The sequence below is a fragment of the Miniopterus schreibersii genome, assembly GCF_964146895.1.
Source record: "Miniopterus schreibersii genome assembly, chromosome: 10".
NCBI classification, from domain to species: Eukaryota; Metazoa; Chordata; class Mammalia; order Chiroptera; family Miniopteridae; genus Miniopterus; species Miniopterus schreibersii.
The window spans coordinates 21,741,168-21,758,475 of NC_138110.1; the positions used below are offsets into that span (position 1 = coordinate 21,741,168).

The window sequence follows — 17,308 nt, forward strand, 5'->3', positions numbered from 1 at the left end:
CTCCGCGCCCAACAGTACAGGTGGACGAAAGGGGCTGCCTGCCAAATACTTCTGGTTAGAGGGAGGGGTGGGAGTGCTTTCTGAAAACCACTCCTGGAATGGCTTAACTCGCCCAGCACGAATCAATGACAACCTCCCGCCGGCTGCAGCAGGCTCCCGGAGCAGCGCGGCCGCGTGGACTCGCAGCCCGGGACCCCGGCGGCGCTCAGGACGCGACCCGGGCACTAGCGCGGCGTCCCCGGGGCGGCCAGGTGGGTCTTGGGCGGCCGTGGCCGAGAGCGGGGTGTGATCGGGGCCGGGGGGGACCGGGCGGCCGGGCCGTGGGGAGGGGGCGGGGAGGGAGCCCCTGCGGGAGTCCCGGGGAGCCCGAGAGCGCCCGGCCGCTGCGCCCGCACTCGGCGCTGCCCGCGTTCGCTCCCCGCACCGGGACCTTCTGGCCGGGCGGCGGCCGCCCCTGGCGCTCGCTGGGCGGCGTCCGCAGGAAATTCAGCCCCGCGCCCGAGCTGGAGCCCGGCGCGCTGGGGACCCCGGGGCCGGCGCCCCGCGCTGCTGCGAGGGGTTGCGGCCGCTCACCCCCAGCGAAAGGCGAGGGAGAGCCTGAAACTGTGCGTAAAGCAACTCTCTGGCCTTCTCGTTGCCCCCGGCCCGCCGGGCGGGCCTCTGGGGGTGGGGGAGTGCGAGGGGCACTCGGCAGGTAATGCTGGATACACATTGTTAATTTACCCCCGCACCCCCCAAAGAGCTTGGTCCTCCCCAGTGTCAGATGCAAAACTTGGAGGGCGGGGGGGGGGCGGGGGGAGTGGGGGCAGAAGCTATGCCAACTCCTGGCCCAAGTCGAGGTCCGGACAGGGGCAGAAATTAAAGAGGATTGGTAGCAGCCAGAGGGAGTCGCGCGGCGGTCCCGGGTTTGAATCGCCGGCTGAGCTGGGTGGGGGACCCTTTCCTTTGCTCCAACCTGGCTGTGGGTGGACGGTAACAACTCCCTCCTGGCGATCCAGTCAAGCTCGGGGCTCTGACTCCGGAGGCGGCCAGAGGGTAGAAGTGGGGGGGGGGCAGGGATCAGCTCCGTGCCCCCCCCCCCCCAGCCCGCGTGGCGATCCAGAGCGCCTGGTTCCCTGCAGTTGGGCTCAGCGGCTGCAGGGCTGGTCTGGGAAGGACTCTGGGAAGAGCTTGAACCCCCTGGCACCCCAGAGCAGGGCATTGGGTTAAGCCTTAGTGAGGGCTCAGGGGCATCGGGACTCCGTTGTCCCCATTCTCTGGCTGCTGTTGTCCAAATGTAGGCTGTAAGCGGGGGTCAGGGGACAGCTGCCCTCTTTCTTTTAACCCCTGGTACTGGACTCTGCACAAGAGGCAGCCCCATTCCCGAGACTCATTGGCCCACTAGTGGCATACCCCTTCCAATATTTGCTAAATTTAAAATTTTGAAAAATGTAAAGGAGGTGGTTGAAACAATCAGGCAGTTTTCTCCAGATTTGAAAGAAGATTTTGTGGGAAGGGAGGGAGAGGAAGGGCAAAGGCCCTGCCAGGTTCAAGTTTCAGCTTCACTCCTTCACCCAGTTAAGTCCTGGGGGAGTAAAAGGGTTCAGGAAGCTCCTTTGGCTAGATCTCCAGGAAGGGAAAGTAACTTTGGTGCCACCCTCCCCCCTTAAGGTTCAGCCTGGACTGAAAGGGAAAAGATATGTACTCTCCCCCAAATAATGCTGGGGTTAGCCAGCCTGTGCTCCATTTCTCAGAGTATGGTGTTTGGTACTGTTTCCTAAGCTCTCCCAAACTATCACACTAAGGACCATGCAAGGACAGCCATCAACATCATCATCTCCAGTTTATAGATGAGGGGTTGTGGTCCAGGGGGCCAGGTAAGTTCAGTGCTCCTTACACAGGACCAGGGGACACCAGTGCCACACAGGCCCTGAGGCCACCAGCTTGGGTTGCAGAACTCAAGGCTTAACCTGCTGTGTCGGTACTGAGAGATAAACCAGAGAGGAGGCAGGCAGGGAGGAAAGGGATGGGATATTCAGGGGCCACCTACCCTGAGCCAGACAGACACTGGGCTTGGCATACATTATCTCCTCTAACCCACAATCATTAGACTCACTTTGCAGATGAGGAAACTGAGGCCCAAAGGGTAAATTAAGTAAGCTGTCCAGCTAGTTAGTAAAAGAGCCAGGAATCAAAGCTACCCATTATACCATACATCTTTTAGAATCTTATAGTTGGGGAGACACTCTGGTATAATTATAGCACAACACAAAACAGTGTGTAAGGCCCTGGCCAGTGTGGCTTAGTTGGTTGGGCACTGTCTCGTGCACCGAAGGGTTGCTGATTCTATTCCCAGTCAGGGTACATGCCCGAATTGCAGGCTCCATCCCCAGTGAGAGCCCTGCAGGGGACAGCCTGTTGATGTTCTGCTCTCACCTCATCGCTGTTTCTCTCTTTCTCTCTCCCTCTCCCTTCCTCTCTCTAAAAATCAATAAAAAAATCTTTTAAAAAATAGTGTGTAAGTGTTACACAGAATATTAACCTTTTGGAACCTCAGTTTCTTTCCATTCAATCAATCATTTATTCGACAATGATTGCATTGTCTCACGTGTGGTTCCAGGCACCATGCTAAATGCTGGGCATAGGTCAGTAAGAAGACCGACCTGATCCTTAGCCTCTGTGAATGGGAATAGTAATAGTAATAGTACATTCTTCGATGGGTATTGATAGAGTGAATGAAATGAGACCGTATGTGAGAAGGTGTTACAAAAGGATTTCCATGAGGAAGGAGAAGCAACAGGAGGCCTGGGTGAAGAGGAGGGATGAGCAGTTGGAATGGTGAGCTGTCCCCATGCTATAGTCAGGAGGACTCATCCCTGGCTCCAGGGGACACTGTGAAGTACACATGGTGTCCATGAAGCTGTTGGAGCCCCTGCTGTTCAGATTATCAGTTTTTGATTGTGGGTTCCAAGATGGGCCTTTAGTTCGAGCACATCCTAGCTGGAGATGACAAGAGCTGCTGGGCAGCCTCCAAGAGGACGGTCTCCTGTGTGGAGCAGTGCCAGCTGGGCTGAGACTCCCCCCGAGAATCAGCCTCCTAGTGCATCAGTTACATTCCTCAGTGGCCATGGTGACCTGCCCCACTTGCTGAGCCCCTCATCCTAGTGTAGGGGAAGCTCTTCCACATCCACAAAACTTGGTAGCAAAGACAGTTCTAGAACCCAGGTCTCTAGGCCGTCTACACTTCTCATTTGCTTATGTCTCCACTTACAATGCCATTTCCCAATGCTCCTGTCTGTCTCCATTTCAGCTGACCTGACATATCTGTCCTAATAAAGTGGTGTCGGAGGGATCTTTGAGACAGAACAGCCATAAATATTCCAGGACATTTGGACTCTTAACTCTCCTTCCATCTTGAGTGGTGTAATAGGTGTAAGATAACTACCTCTAAAATTAACTCACTTTGGTGGAAGGTGCACCGATAAATCTTGCCTTGAAGCTAAACTCATCTGAGTGATGCTCTGGGGCCTTCCTTCTTCAGAACTGACACCAGCTCCTTCGCGGAGAACGGTTTTCCTTCTTCCTTAAAAAAAAAATCACAAGATCCTTTCTTATTTCATGTTGATGTCATGGTGGCAGAATAAAGGCACTTTTCTCCCAATATTGAGATTATCGGCCCGATACAAGCGGTGAGCAGCCGCCGGGCCGTCCCGTGTTTGCAGCAGTGACGCAGGTGTGTCGTTGCGTGGGGATGTTTGTGTGCTCAGGCCTGGCTCAGCGGCGCAGCCCTCCAGCTTGGGCCAGGAGGAGAGCCGTTCAGTTTGTTTTCCTGCGGCTGGGAACTGCGGAGATGAATAGAGGGAGGAGGATCTGGGGCTGAGAGATTATTGCCAAGAGCAGTTTGGAGTCTCCTTCATATTAGTCAGAGATTGTGTTTTTCCTTTCTGGAGCCACCCGCCTCATAGTAACTTCCACGAAGGATTTTTTTCCATCTTTGAGTGAGTTTGCCTGTGTGTGCACGCGCTTGTTAGTTTTTGTTTTGATTTTTAACTTGCTGGACTTCTCATGACTTAGCAAAAAAAAAAAGCTCAGGGAATGGGGTAATGAAACAGGCCCTTTATACAATGCATTCTTTATGTCATTGCTTAATAAATTTGAATACTGAGACTATGATGGAATGAGGTGGGTAGTTCCTTTGAAGGGAAAGTTTATCTCCAGCGGAGCAAAATTGCAGCATAATTTAACTTTCCCTCTGTACCTCTTGAGTCTTTGTTGAGAAAAAGAGGACTGCGTATTCTCCTCTCTCATACTTCCTTTTATTCCATCTGTGAGGCCCCCTCCATCTGGGCCTTGCTTGGAAAGGGACCAGCCAGAGTGGGCCTTCTCTCCCTGTCCCCCTTGCACCTCTCCACCACGCAGGAGGCCGGCCAGTGAGGAGGAAGCTTCCCCTCCGGGTAGATCTTCCCCAGTGGTGCCCCTGCTCAGCTCGGGGCTGCCTAGGATGCAGAATAGGAAAGCTGGCATGACCAAAGCCTGCCCCTCCCCAGGCAGGAACCTGGGGAGGGTTGTTCTGCATTAGTCAAGAAGTGAGTCCATCCCCTGAGCAAATAGAGCAGGGCAACACCAAGACTCCGAACTGGAAAAATGCCTAATAATAGAATAAATGATCTATGTTGGCTTTTTCAAATTAGACACAAACCAGAAACAAATGTACACGTGACCCTTCTAAATGAGAGCACAGAAATGAACTTGACCTTCTGGAAAATTCTGCCTTGCCTACACTCACATAGATGCACACATACACCCGGGCTCTTGCTTTTTTGGCTGTGGATTCTAGCTGACAATTCTGTTAGGCTGTTTCTGGAGATAACAGGTTTGCCCACTGGTCTTTGTGAAGTTACTGGTCAAGGTCACTGGAGAGGTGATAGTGACTCCAGTTCCTGTTGACACCTACCTTCCTTAAGCCCTAGGGAAGTCTCACAGAATCTAAATAACAGGGACTTTTCTAAGTTTTTGTAAGTAACAGCGTTATTGAGATGTAACTTATATACCATGCAATTCACCCAGTTAAAATGTACAATTCAATGGTTTTTAGTATATATACAAAGTTGTGCAACCATTACAACAATCAATTTTAGAATATTTTTATCACACCAGAAAGAACCCCATACCCATAAGCAGTCACTCCTCATTTCCCTGCAAATCCCCAGTCCTAGGTCATCAATAGTCTACTTTCTGTTCCTATACAGATTTGCTTATTCTGGACACTTCATATCAATGGAATCTTATAATACGTGGCCCTTTATAAGTGGCTTCTTTCACTTCACATAATGTTTTCAAAGTTCATCCACTTTGTAGCTTATATAGGTGCTTCATTTCCTTTTAGATCTGAATAATATTCCTATATGGCTGTGCCACATTTTATTTATCAGTTGACCGATGTTTGGGCTGTTTCCATGTTTGGCTTTTATAAAAAATACTACTATGTTTGTGTGGACATAGGTTAGCATTTCTCTTGGATATGTACCTAAAAGTGGAATCATTAGGTCATATGGTGACTCTGTGTTCTACCATGTGGGAAACTGCCAGACTGGTTTTCACAGTGACTGCACCATTTTCCATTCCCATCAGCAGTGTTTAGGGATTCTAGTTCCTCAACATCTTCACCAAAACTTGTTGATAATCTTCGCCTTTTTCTTATAGCCATCCTACTTTCAAAGAGTTTTATGTTCAAGGAACCAACACCAAGAACTATTCTGGAATCAGCTTAGTCACATTTACTTGCCATACCTTTGGTGAGAACCTAGTGTTTCCTCTGCACGTCCCAGAGCTCTCATCAGGTTTTTCCCCAGAAGTTTCTGTAGGACAGTGCAGGGCCCCAGAGTATTACCCAGGCATTGCTGCTCTCATTCTGTTTTCCTGAGGACTGTGCAAATGCTGCAGAGGACTGGCAGGGGGGACCACTCCCTCAGCCCCACTCTATCCAGATGCAGCTGCTGATGAGAAGCCAGGTCCTGGGAAGGAAAGACGTTGACCTAAAGGGAAATGAATGTGACATTCTTAGACATGTTGTTCAATGTTTGAGACTTTGAGTGGAGACTTGAATAAGATTCTAACCTTTTGATTCCCTTAAATCACCCCTTAGGGACCACAAAGAGAGCTGTTGGAGAGCCCTGACATCTTAGCCAGGCAGCAGCTGGTCAATGCAAGGCCACCTACCTCATCCCTTTCTTGTTGGGGCCTTGAGCTGCTGGCAAGATCCATTGATTTATCCAAATTTGCTTGGTGTAGCTAGCTGGGTGTTCCATGTTACACTGGTATTTCAGCTCTATGATGAAATAATTTTATCTCGTTATATCTGTGGGACTGACTGGGCTAACACTCTTAACAAAGGTACATTTGAGCCAAGCGGCACGGGGAGACTCACCTAGCTTGAAAGACTATGAAAGATTACAAAGAGTTACCCTTTCACTAGAACATGCTGGAGTCCTGGTCAGTGGCCATTCTGTGGCATCATGTTCAATATGAGCAAACCAGAAATCAATTCCAGCAGCTTCTTGGAAGTCATTGTCATAGGATTTGGCCTGTATGACCCTAAGAGCAGCTGACATCAGGCTCTGCTACTAATTTACTCTTCACCTTCAAACCAATACTTCATCCAGCAAGTCCTAAACCCAACTACAGGCCCGAATCACCTGAAAAACCCTTTGAAAAGATAACAGGCGCCCAGGCCCCACCCAAGGAGTCCTGAAGTAGAATCTCAGGGGAGGAGGAGACCAGGCACCAGGGGTGGTTGTGATGAAGTCTGAGAACACAGGTTGACCTCTCTGGGCCTCAGTTTCCTTACTCAAAACAAAGAGTTGGATTAGACTGATGTTCTCCAAAGGGATTCACTGAGCTGAATCAAGCAGAACAGGTCTATGTGGGTCTGTTTTCTTACAAAATTTTATTTGTAAAAGGGGGCTTTTGCTTCTGAAAAAAAATCAGAGAGCTCTTGAGTAGATGGTGTCTGAAGTTCATCTATGACAATTCTGAGTGTCACGTTCTCCAAGGACAATTGTCCCAACTTCTTGGAGGAGGATTTTGCAGGAGGCATGCACATGGCAGTTACTTGATAATGGTGAGGGCAGGGCCTATGCTGCCCAGCTGGCCAAGGGCACACCTGTGATGTGGTAGAATCTGACTTCGCACCCGCTACTGCTCCCACCCCGCTGGTGGCATCCCTGCCCACTTCCCTGGAGGTCTCAGAGCTTCCCTCCCTTTCTTCTACGATTTCTAATAGTAGCCCAGAGTGCCTGCGTTCCTTCCTTCCTTCCTTCCTTCCTTCCTTCCTTCCTTCCTTCCTTCCTTCCTTCCTTCCTTCCTTCCTTCCTTCCTTCTCTTCTTCGTTTCTTCATTCTTTCATTTATCCATTTAACCAACATCTCCCAAATACCTTCTATAAATGACAAATTGACTAACATTCCATTTCTATCCTCAAATAATGTGCCAACACATCTTAACCAGAGAGGCAGCCAGCCGGAGGCTAATGCCCGGAGCTGCGATTTCAGGGCTCCTTGATTTGAATGAAGGAGGGTTTTGGAGAGGCCTGAATTCATGGCAGGTAGGGAGAGCCACCCCACCTCCAACCCTGTCTTCAAGCTGTGCCCCCCCACCTTCCCCCACTGGGGCTCTGCCCTCAGCAGGCTGCTCAAAAAATGCTTCTGTCATCCCAGGTCTCAGTCAGAGCTGTGCCCTCCTCCTCAACTCCCACCTGCTAGGGAGCAGGCTGGCAGGCGGGGTAGGGAGGGAGGGCCAGTTTATTCAGCCATCCGAGCTCCGTGCTCCAGCCCTTGGCTCCCACCCCATAACCCTGACTGGACAATTCACAGGACAGCTGTGCTCTGAGGGCTGAAATAATCACTGTTTATTAAAGCTGCTGGAGGGAGGGGGAGCAGGGTGGAGGAGGGAAGGAAGGGTCGCATTTCTGCTTTCCAACAAGAGAAGCCAGGTGAGGCCTGAGCTCTCCCTCCCTCGCTGGTGAATGCACACATGATGACATTAGAGCCGCTGCTTTGGGGTGTTTTGAGAGACTTTTTTTTTAATGAAGGAAGAACCTTGAAGATGCATTTGAATAGGGATTAATGTCTCTGTGGCCTGGACCTGCAAAGGAGGAGAAATTCTAGAAGGGTAGAGGTTGCAATAAAAGGAAACAGGCTTGATCTGCCACCTCCCACTGACTGGTGAGGCCTCCTCGGTTGACAGTTTGGAAGGGAACAGACTTGGGGTAGATTTCTGGGCATTACTATATTTTCCTTTGGAGTGTGTGTGTGTGTGTGTGTGTGTCCCCTCAGTGGAAGCTCCACTCTAAGAATATTCACTGCCTAGACTTTGGAGTTCTAACCAGGTGACAGGGACAGTGGGGAGTTATGAGCCACCCCGAGTGTGTCTTCAACCTCTAGTTTTTCATCACTCCCTTTTGACTTTTTTTTTTTTTTTTTTGCAGAGGGCAGTGAAACAGACATTTACAGTTATCTTTTTCCCCTGGTATTTTCATGCTGTTCCTTTACTGCTCAAATACACTCCCACCCTGCCTACCCATCCAGGAATCCTTCTGTGCTCCCAAATCACTCCCCCCCAACCCACTCTTAGCATCCCTTCAGAACTGTCACTTCACCCTCTCTTTCTGATGACCCAACCTAGTTATTAGGAGAAGGCCAATTCTTGACACAGATTCACACTGAGGTGTGTAAGACACTGACTACCATGTTACCCCCTTCGTGGGGTGCCTGTCTTTGAAAGAGGAGGCGTATGGGCACACATGTCGATGGAGGGGACTTCAGGCACGAGGAGAAAGCAAAGTAAATCACTCTGGGCAGTTCATGTGGGAATGAGGATTCCTAGAAGCTCTTTGATCAAGCACGTTGGTACCTGCTTGTGAGGCCTGAGCACAGAATTGGCAGGGTGGTGGGGGAGTGAATTGAGAGGGTGAGTGAACAGAATGAGGGTGCCTGGGGAAGGACTCTCAGTTGTGGTGCACTTCAGGAGAACCAAGGGCTTTGAAAGGACAAGCTGGACTAAATAACAGACCAGAGGTTGACGTTTGGGATTGGAAAACTAATGGAGTACATGCAGAAATAGAGCTTAAGGGGTGCTCCAGAGTTAGTGGGCTTTGGTGTTGCGGACCCCTCGGGCTGGGCTGGGCAGAGATCCCTGGCCAGCCTTCATGCACACCCGTGTGGGGTCCTCAGCTCCACTGCTTCCTCCACCCTTCCCTTGTCAGGGCTCCCTGCTGAGGGACACTTCCCTACCCCATCCCTCCCACCCCCTCCCCACTCCCGCAGTGCACCCTCTGAGTGAACCTGGCCTCCAGCTTTTGGAAGCCTTTCCAATAACATGGTGCTGAACTCTTAACAGATTCAGGCAGAGGAGAGGGGCTGAGCGTCAGCCAACCCGAGCCCATGCTGGGATGAAAGGCCAGGCCAAGGGAACCTCATTTGGTGGAGCCAGGAGAGGATGGGTGGAGCCCTACAAGGAGAAACATTGGCCCACAAGGCCTTCTCCACAGCCCCTGGCACCCCTGCAGGTGATGCCTAGTCAGCAAGTACAAAGGCAACCCCGCCCATGTGCCATGCCCATCCCGGCCCCTGCTCTCTGGCCCCTGCCCTCTAAAAGGCTGTCATTTGTTTACCCAGTTAAGACCTGATTTTGAAAATGAAACAAGATTCTATAGCCTTGAGTGTTACACTCAGCTAAGTCATCTGGGAAGATGGTTCTGTTCAGAGTCAGAGCAGGGGTAGAGGGCTCGGGGATGGGCTCACTGAGGTGCTCTGAGCAGGGACTGAAGGCCAGCAACATGGCACAGCCTTTCAGCACAGAGGCTCTGGAATCAAGGCCAGGTGCAAGTCCCAGGCTCTGAGGCCTTGGGCTAGGTACTTAACCTCTCTGTGCTGCAGTTTCCCCATTTGTAAAATGGGGGTGAAACTTCATAGAGTTGTTGTGGAGACTGAATTAGAGAGCCCCTCTGTGCCCAGCCTGTATAAGTGTTGGTCTTCACCATTTGGACAGGACCAACTGTGATGCATTACGAGGGCCCATTCCAGGCAGGTGTCCCCAGGGAACATGAAGCTGGATGGGGGCATCTATATGCCAGGATATCCCCTGGGGGCTGAAACTGTCTGAATTTTGGAAATAAGCAGCAACCTGTGGAAAGCAATGGAGGCCTAAATCCACAATTGGTTTCAGATGACTGCACTCAAGAGCGACTGTGGTCACACAGAACAGGGCTAGGCTCTGAGCCCTGCTCTGATGGGGACAGAGGGGGCAGCACACCAGGGCTGACTTCAAGACCCAGGGTGTGAGAGGTAGATTAAAGATACAGTTACTCAGGCATATTTAATAAGAAACTCCTTAGACCTGTCTATGACAAAATCCTGGCCTGCTCTTCCCGCCCCCTCCCTCCACCTCCTGCAGAAGTTGAACACTCTTAAATAACATCCTCACACTCAGCTGCCACCTAGTCACTGCCCAGACCCTCCAGACATGGAGAAGCAGGGACCAGGACACCAAATACAATCCCTACAATAACATTCAGAGTTAATTTCGTAGTTCAGACTCTAAGTGCCAAAAGAATGGTGGCTGTAGAAATAAATGCTGCAAGATGCAGCCTTGAAATACAGTTCACCTAGGAATGACTATGTAAGATTTTATTAATTTGTAAAACACAAACATTTACATTACAGTCCTGTTTATGAATATGAAGAGTTGTTTCTCTCGTATTTTATGTATGTTGCTCAGCTCTGGGGTCCCTGATGGACAGGAGGTGATGTAGCCTGGGGACACTGAGGTGGTTTCTTTCCTGCAGGGCTCATCCGGCCAGGAAAAATGCCAATTAAAGCAAAGCTGTCTGTGAGGCAACATTTCAGTTGTCACATTAACCCCGCAACTTGGGGATCACAGGCTGAGTACTAGCTCCCCAACTCTCCAGGCAAATTGGGCCCCTTTAATTAGCATCCGTTCCTTTGGGGCATGGTGATGTCGTAATGTTGTGCCCTCTTCAGCCTGTATATAGCTCATCTTCCTCACTAGTTTGTAAATGCCCTGTAGACAAGAAGTATATCCTATCCTGCTCTCTCTGTCCCCCTCCGTGCCTAGCATGGAGCTGAGCACATGATAAGCATCATAAAGCAGTCAGTGATCTATGTTAAGTAAGGTACAGCCACAGGCAGCAGGCTTGCTGGAGGTGTCTGTGCCTGGACACCCATCTCCCAGGCCACAGCTGCCAGGAAGGATGTTATAGCTCAGGGTGTCAGCCCTTCTGGACAGGGCCTCAGGGAAGGCTCTCCCAGCCATTGATCCACACCCTTCCCTTCTGCAGGGAGTCAGGGCCCAGGAAGGAATAATTTGACTTTATTGGGAGTGGCGATAACACTGTATGAGTTACCTAAGCTGTTCTCATCTCTGTTCGTTCGTTCGTTCGTTCATTCATTCATTCATTCATTCACTCACTCATTCATTCGTTTACTGAGCTCCTTCAATCAAGCTGGCACAGAGCCACAGAGGCATAAGGTGTGGGCGATTTTCCTTCTTCTTGCGGTGGACAGTATGTACAGCTGAATGGGAATCCCGGGCTGTGAGAACTCCCCAACCTGGGGCCTCCCCCCACCACCACCCAGGGAAATCTTCCTCGTGTTCATTGGACCTCTGGTCCCCAGAGCCTGAAATGGCTGGTTCTCTGCTCTCACTTGGGACATCTTCGTTCGGATCCACCCTTGCACTTTGCTGCCATTTCAGATACTTCACCAGAGTTTGTTGTAACATGTGAAGTCAGCCTGATTCCCATGCTCCCAGCCTCCACCTGCCTCGGCTACTCCAGGTTCTCTCAGTAAAATTGGCTGTGAACACACACACCCTGCTCCAGCAGCTATGTGCCTGTAAAATAAAGAGAAGACAACCACTCCATCTTCATAAGAGAGAAAAAAATCAGTAACAATCAGTGTAGCCAAAAATGGGATAATGGTAATATCCACTGTCATATTGTAGACCATGGAAAGGACAGATGCAGACATTGCACAGCAACATGGAAGTGGGTTTATGAAGCACCATCAAAAGAAACAGAACAAAAATCTTGCTGCCCACACACTGTGCCCCCACTGGGCTGTGCTGGCATCGCTGTCAGTCCAGGTAGATCCCAGTTTCCAAGCCAGATCTCATGGCTCCGAGCTCAGCAATCCTGGCTGCAAGACCCTCGCACCTCCCCCCCACCTGCAGCAAACCTCCAGTTACTGCTGGAAGTCACCAGGGACCTAGCGTTTCACCAGGCCCAAGACACAGGTCAGCTCAGGCTTAAATTCTCCAGCCTCTGCCATTGCGTGGTAAGAATACCACCTCCCCGGGGCCACTGGGATCCCTCAGGACACCAGAGCCACCATGTGCCCAGCACAGCCCTCTCCCTCTCCCTGCACCCCTTTTGGCACCAGTCCATAGCCTCTCCTGTAAACCCTAATTTCACGGACCCTAACTCTCCAGTGGGGGCTCACACCATCAATCTCACTGTCTTTCCTGCCTGTCCCCACCCCTGTAAGGCAAGCTCTTTCATTCAATCCCAAATTTCCATATGAATTACTGCCCAATCGGTTCCATACACAGCTAAGCCCAGAGTCCCATTTGTATAAATGGGAATATGTGGAATGACAGCTCAGAGGGAACTAAGAAATGGAAACAGGTATATTGAAGTGCGAATATGGGGGGGCAGGGGACTCTAGTCTGCATTTTTCAAATCACCCTTCAATATTGTGATAAAAATATATATTAAGTGAACATTAAGTCAATCTTAAAAAGGATAAAAGGGGGGACAGAGCAATTGTAGAAGGTCATAGAAGGTTCAGGATACACAGCAAGAGCAGCTCGTGTGTGTTGTGAAGAGAAAGGCTCTGGTGACAGTGGGGGGTATGGGCTGATGGTGAGGGTACAAACAATTGGGCGCCTGGAAGATTAGGCAATGATTTTACCACCCATCTTTCCGCCCCACCCATCTTCTGGGTTGCAGTCCCCCTGGATCTCCGTCTCCCAGGGATAGCTCTCCCTTCCTGGAGTGGAAGACAGAGAAGATCGGAACTCCTGCGTGTGGCTCTGCAGGACGTAGGAGCGAGCATGGGAAGCAGCTGCCTTCCCTGAGAAGAGCCCCAGGACCAGGGGACAACTCTCTGGGAGGGGCCGGGCCAGCTAAGAATCCTGGCAGACCCCTGAGGTGCCCACTTGCTCTCTTGGGCCTCCTGGACCTCCCAAAGCCCACATGCCACCTGTAGCCATGCTCCTTCCTTTCTTAGTTGGTGCTCCAGGAGGCCTCAGGTGTGAAAACTTAGGATGTGCTTTCCTAGCCTCCCCTGCAGGCAAGTTAGGGACGGCCTGGGACTCAGGCTGTGTGTGCATGCTGCCAAGAGACCACTCTCAGTCCCCAAGTGGATCCCTGATGGGTGAGGGGAGGGTGGGGCTCAGCACCATCCTGCCCTTTGTTTGGGGTTATGCAGACCTATCTGCTGGGTGGCAGCTTAAATCTCCTTTGCTTCCCACTCTCCCTCCTTCCCCCATCCTTCTTCCCAGTGTCCAATCCCTCAGCTTGTTCTTCCAGCCCTGGTTCCAACACATTCCCTGGAGCTGACCATGCATGCACCCCTTTACTGCCACCTCCGGTGGTCCAGCGCCTTGGCTCCCACCCAGCTCCTGCCTCTCTGCTTCTGCTCTTGAGCCTCCCACATATTCTTTCCCCCAGAATCATATTTTTAAAACATGAATAGGAACTGTCACTCTCCAGCCTTAAACTCTCAGTGGTTCCCTATTGTAATTAGGTTGACCTCTTTACTCCTTGCTATGGCCTGAGGTTTTGATCGGGGGTGGCCCTTGAATCAGCTCAGACCCCACCTGGGAGCCTGGTGAAAATGTAGCATCTCAGGCCCAATCCTAGATCTACCAAATCAAAATCCTTGGCCATGTGCATGTCACACTAGCCTAAGGGACACAGCAAGATCTGCCCTGCTGTGCCTTTGACCTCACTTAGGACCATCACACTGCAGATTCAGATGGTCCTCTCTGAGCCCCCAACTAAAGGAGTTCCCCCCAGTCACAATTTATTCCTCTGTTTTATTTTCTTCAGAGTGCTCAGCCCCCTCAATGAAATCGTTATTTCTGTTTTTGTGATACTGTGTCTTCCCGCTAGAATGTAAACTTCACAAGGGTAGGGCCCCAGCCAATCCTCTCCACCATGTCCTCCCAGCCTATAACAGTTCCTGGAGCTCAGGAGGAGCCCCATCAAACCAACACACATTTACTGGGCACCTGTGATGGGCCTGTGCAAATTGCCTGGGCCCACCCGGAGTTTATGGTTGGACTGGGATGACCCGCCTTCCACAGTGAAAGTTAACTCAAAATATAGGAGCTAAATATTAAAGAGAAGTGATGTCATTCTGCGAAGTTCATTTGGTTGGAAAATGAGAAGGGAAGGGAGGTGCCCAATGATTTCAGGGAAGGAATGCTCAGAACGTAGGCCTTCTGAGTGTGCGGGGCTGGCAGTGGAAATAGGGTGTTTGCATGTTGGGCTTGTGGTGATGTCTAGCTCCCCTCTCACCTGGAAGAAACAATTAACCAATCTTCAAAGATTAAGGAGATTGGGCACCAATGCTCTTCATCTCCTTAGCCTAGATGGAACAAAGCAATGGGAGAAGGATACCCTTTAATATAGAGCCCGGTCCTCGAAGTGTGTTCCCTTGACTAGCAGCAGTAGCAGCACCAGCATCTGGGAACTTGTCAGAAATGCAGAATCTCAGGCCCCACCTCGGACCTACTGAATCAGAAGCTCTGGGGGTGGTACCCAGCCATCTGTGTTTTGACCAGTCTCCAAGGGAGGCATCTGATGGCGCTGGATTTTGAGAGACTGACTTGATTAATGTAAATCTCTTTTTTTAGTTATAAAATAGTACATTTATTATAAAAGTTTTGGAAAATCAGAAAAGTACAGAGAAGATTAAGACATCAGTAAGTCCACCACTCATAAATAACTCCAATTAATACTATTAATATTTTAGTATATCTTCTTGCAACATTTTAAAAAACACATGTATATATATTTTTAACTTTACCTAAATTGGGATTATGCTGCTTTTATCACTTAGCATTTTAGCTGTGAGCGTTTCCTAATCATTCATAGAAAATCTCATTTTAATGGCTTTGTACTATCCACTCACATTAATGTATGTAGCTATATAGTTGGGTAGTTTCCAATTTTCCCTAACATATGTAGCACTACAGTGAACATCCTGGCTCAGAAAAATCTGATTATTTTCTTAGGATAAAATGCTAGAAAAGAAATGACTAGGCAAAGACTAAATATTTTATTCATATTAATGATTCATATTTCTCAAAGAATTTTTTACTATTAAAAAAGTTTAAACATATATGTATGTATTTTTAACACATATAGCCAAAAAGTTAATATAGTAACCCTATGAGAAGAGCTTCCCTAAACCTTAAGGGAAAGGCATATGTCTCAGTGACTTTTATCAAAGGGAAAGAGGACCTGGCAGTTCACAAATGTAGATTACATATGGCATATGGCCAATTCACATAGGAGGCAACGTTGAGCCTCATTACTAGTGAAAAAGTCAAGTTTTAGCTCCCAGATACCACCTTTAAAAAAAAGAAGCTCATCAATTTCACAAAACTTTGTTAAAAAAAAAAAAAAAATTAGACTGGCAAGCAGAGGTGCAGTGAAATGGGTATTTCCACCCACGTCTTCTGGAAGAAAAACAAATTGGTAGTGCCTTTTTGGAGAGCAATTAGTTATGTTTTACTGAAGATTTATTCCACTTGGATAGCTCATTAGATGTCATAAAGGCTCCATCCACAGACCACTGTTTGTTAGGTGAAATGAACGAGTTATTTTGTTTTACAAGAAGAGCAACCTCCAACTCAGGGCATATGATGGCCAAACACTGTTTTAAGTGCTTCATTTGTGGTAACTTGTTGAACCTTCACAACCACCCAGTGAGGGGCTATTTATTATTTCTCTTTTATAGATGAGAAAATGAGGCCAGAGAGGTCAAGTAACTTGCACGTGGTCACACAGCAGAAGAGTGGCTGAGCTATGATTCTAATCCATAAATCTCCCTCTAACTTCCATGGCAGGCTGCCTCTGAATGTAGCAGAAACTGAGACAGAGAGGTTCAGTGACCCTCCCCTGCGCCACCCAAGACTGGGAGGGCCTTCTCTTATCTATTAGTTCATCATTCATTCATCCCTTCCATTACCTTCCATCTACTGACCTCAGCTGTGGATTCTGGTCAGCCTTGCATCCAAGACACTCTGCTTTTGCAGCATCCACATTTCAGATAATATAAAGGAAGATTTATGGTTTATAAAGAGCTGAAAACTTGCCTTGTCCATGGAGGGACTGGTTTGTTCTGGGGTAGCCTGTTTTTCTTGAGAATATAACTACATTTCCTATGGCTGCTGGGTCGATGGAGCAAAGGGAGGCAGCTGCTAGATTCAGAGCTCTAGCCCATTCCCAGACAAGTTTCATCAATGGAACCCTCAGAAAGTTAATAGTGAAGTCCTTTCCCAGGTCACAGTTTTTTCTCTGGTGTCCAGGCATATGCTTAGTGCCATGGGAGGCACGAAAGAATTCCAGAGGAGAGCCCCTGCCCTTGAGGAATGTAATGCCCTTTGGGGCAGTTCAGACCTACTCCCACAACATGACTGGAATGAGATAGACTCAGGGATGCAGGCCCTGCACTTTCTCCATTCAGACACCAGGGTCTGGTGTGGTTAACTGGGAAGGCTTACTAGAGGAGGTGTCACCTGAATGGGGACTTGAAGGATTTCAACAGCAACAAATGAGGAATAACAGAAGGAAACCCATGGTAGTGGCAGACTCAGATATCCTCAGATTAGGTGGTGTGTGTAGGGGAGAGGCAGGATCAGCCAGAAATGTAGGTAGGTCCCTACAGAAGAGGAATTCCAGGGACAGGTCAATGATTGTGGGCCGTGTTTTCTTAATCTTTGTCTCTCCCAGTTCCCAGCACGGCCTGCAAGGGTCTTAGGACTTGCTGAGGGCTCACTGTGTGTTTGTAAGTGAATGAATAGCTAAATCAAGGAGGTGACAGAGGACACGGATGATATTGTAGCCAGGGAATGCCATGACTAAAGTGAGATTTTGCTCAGACAGGTGTTGCTTAGCTCTGTTGATATGAAAAGAAGTCCCAGCAGGGTGGTGAGGATAGATAAGGTGATGCCCAGTGGGAGGAATTTCAAGGCACCAAGACTAGAAGGAGAACGTGTCAGTTCTGGCAGAGGCTGC

General features: G+C 49.3%; 1 protein-coding gene across 2 annotated transcripts in view; it reads left to right on the plus strand.

Moving 5' to 3' along the window:
* The window catches only part of ZBTB7C (zinc finger and BTB domain containing 7C), a 298,223-nt gene that overhangs the window by 211,162 nt on the left and 69,753 nt on the right, over nt 1-17,308 (plus strand). The window contains exon 1 of one of the 2 annotated variants that reach the window (XM_081149871.1): nt 111-251. The exons of the other annotated variant lie outside the window; for it this stretch is intronic. The gene's annotated coding sequence lies outside the window, so the exon portion shown is untranslated. Of the gene's footprint in view, nt 1-110; nt 252-17,308 lie in introns of those variants that run through there. 2 annotated transcript variants of the gene reach the window in all.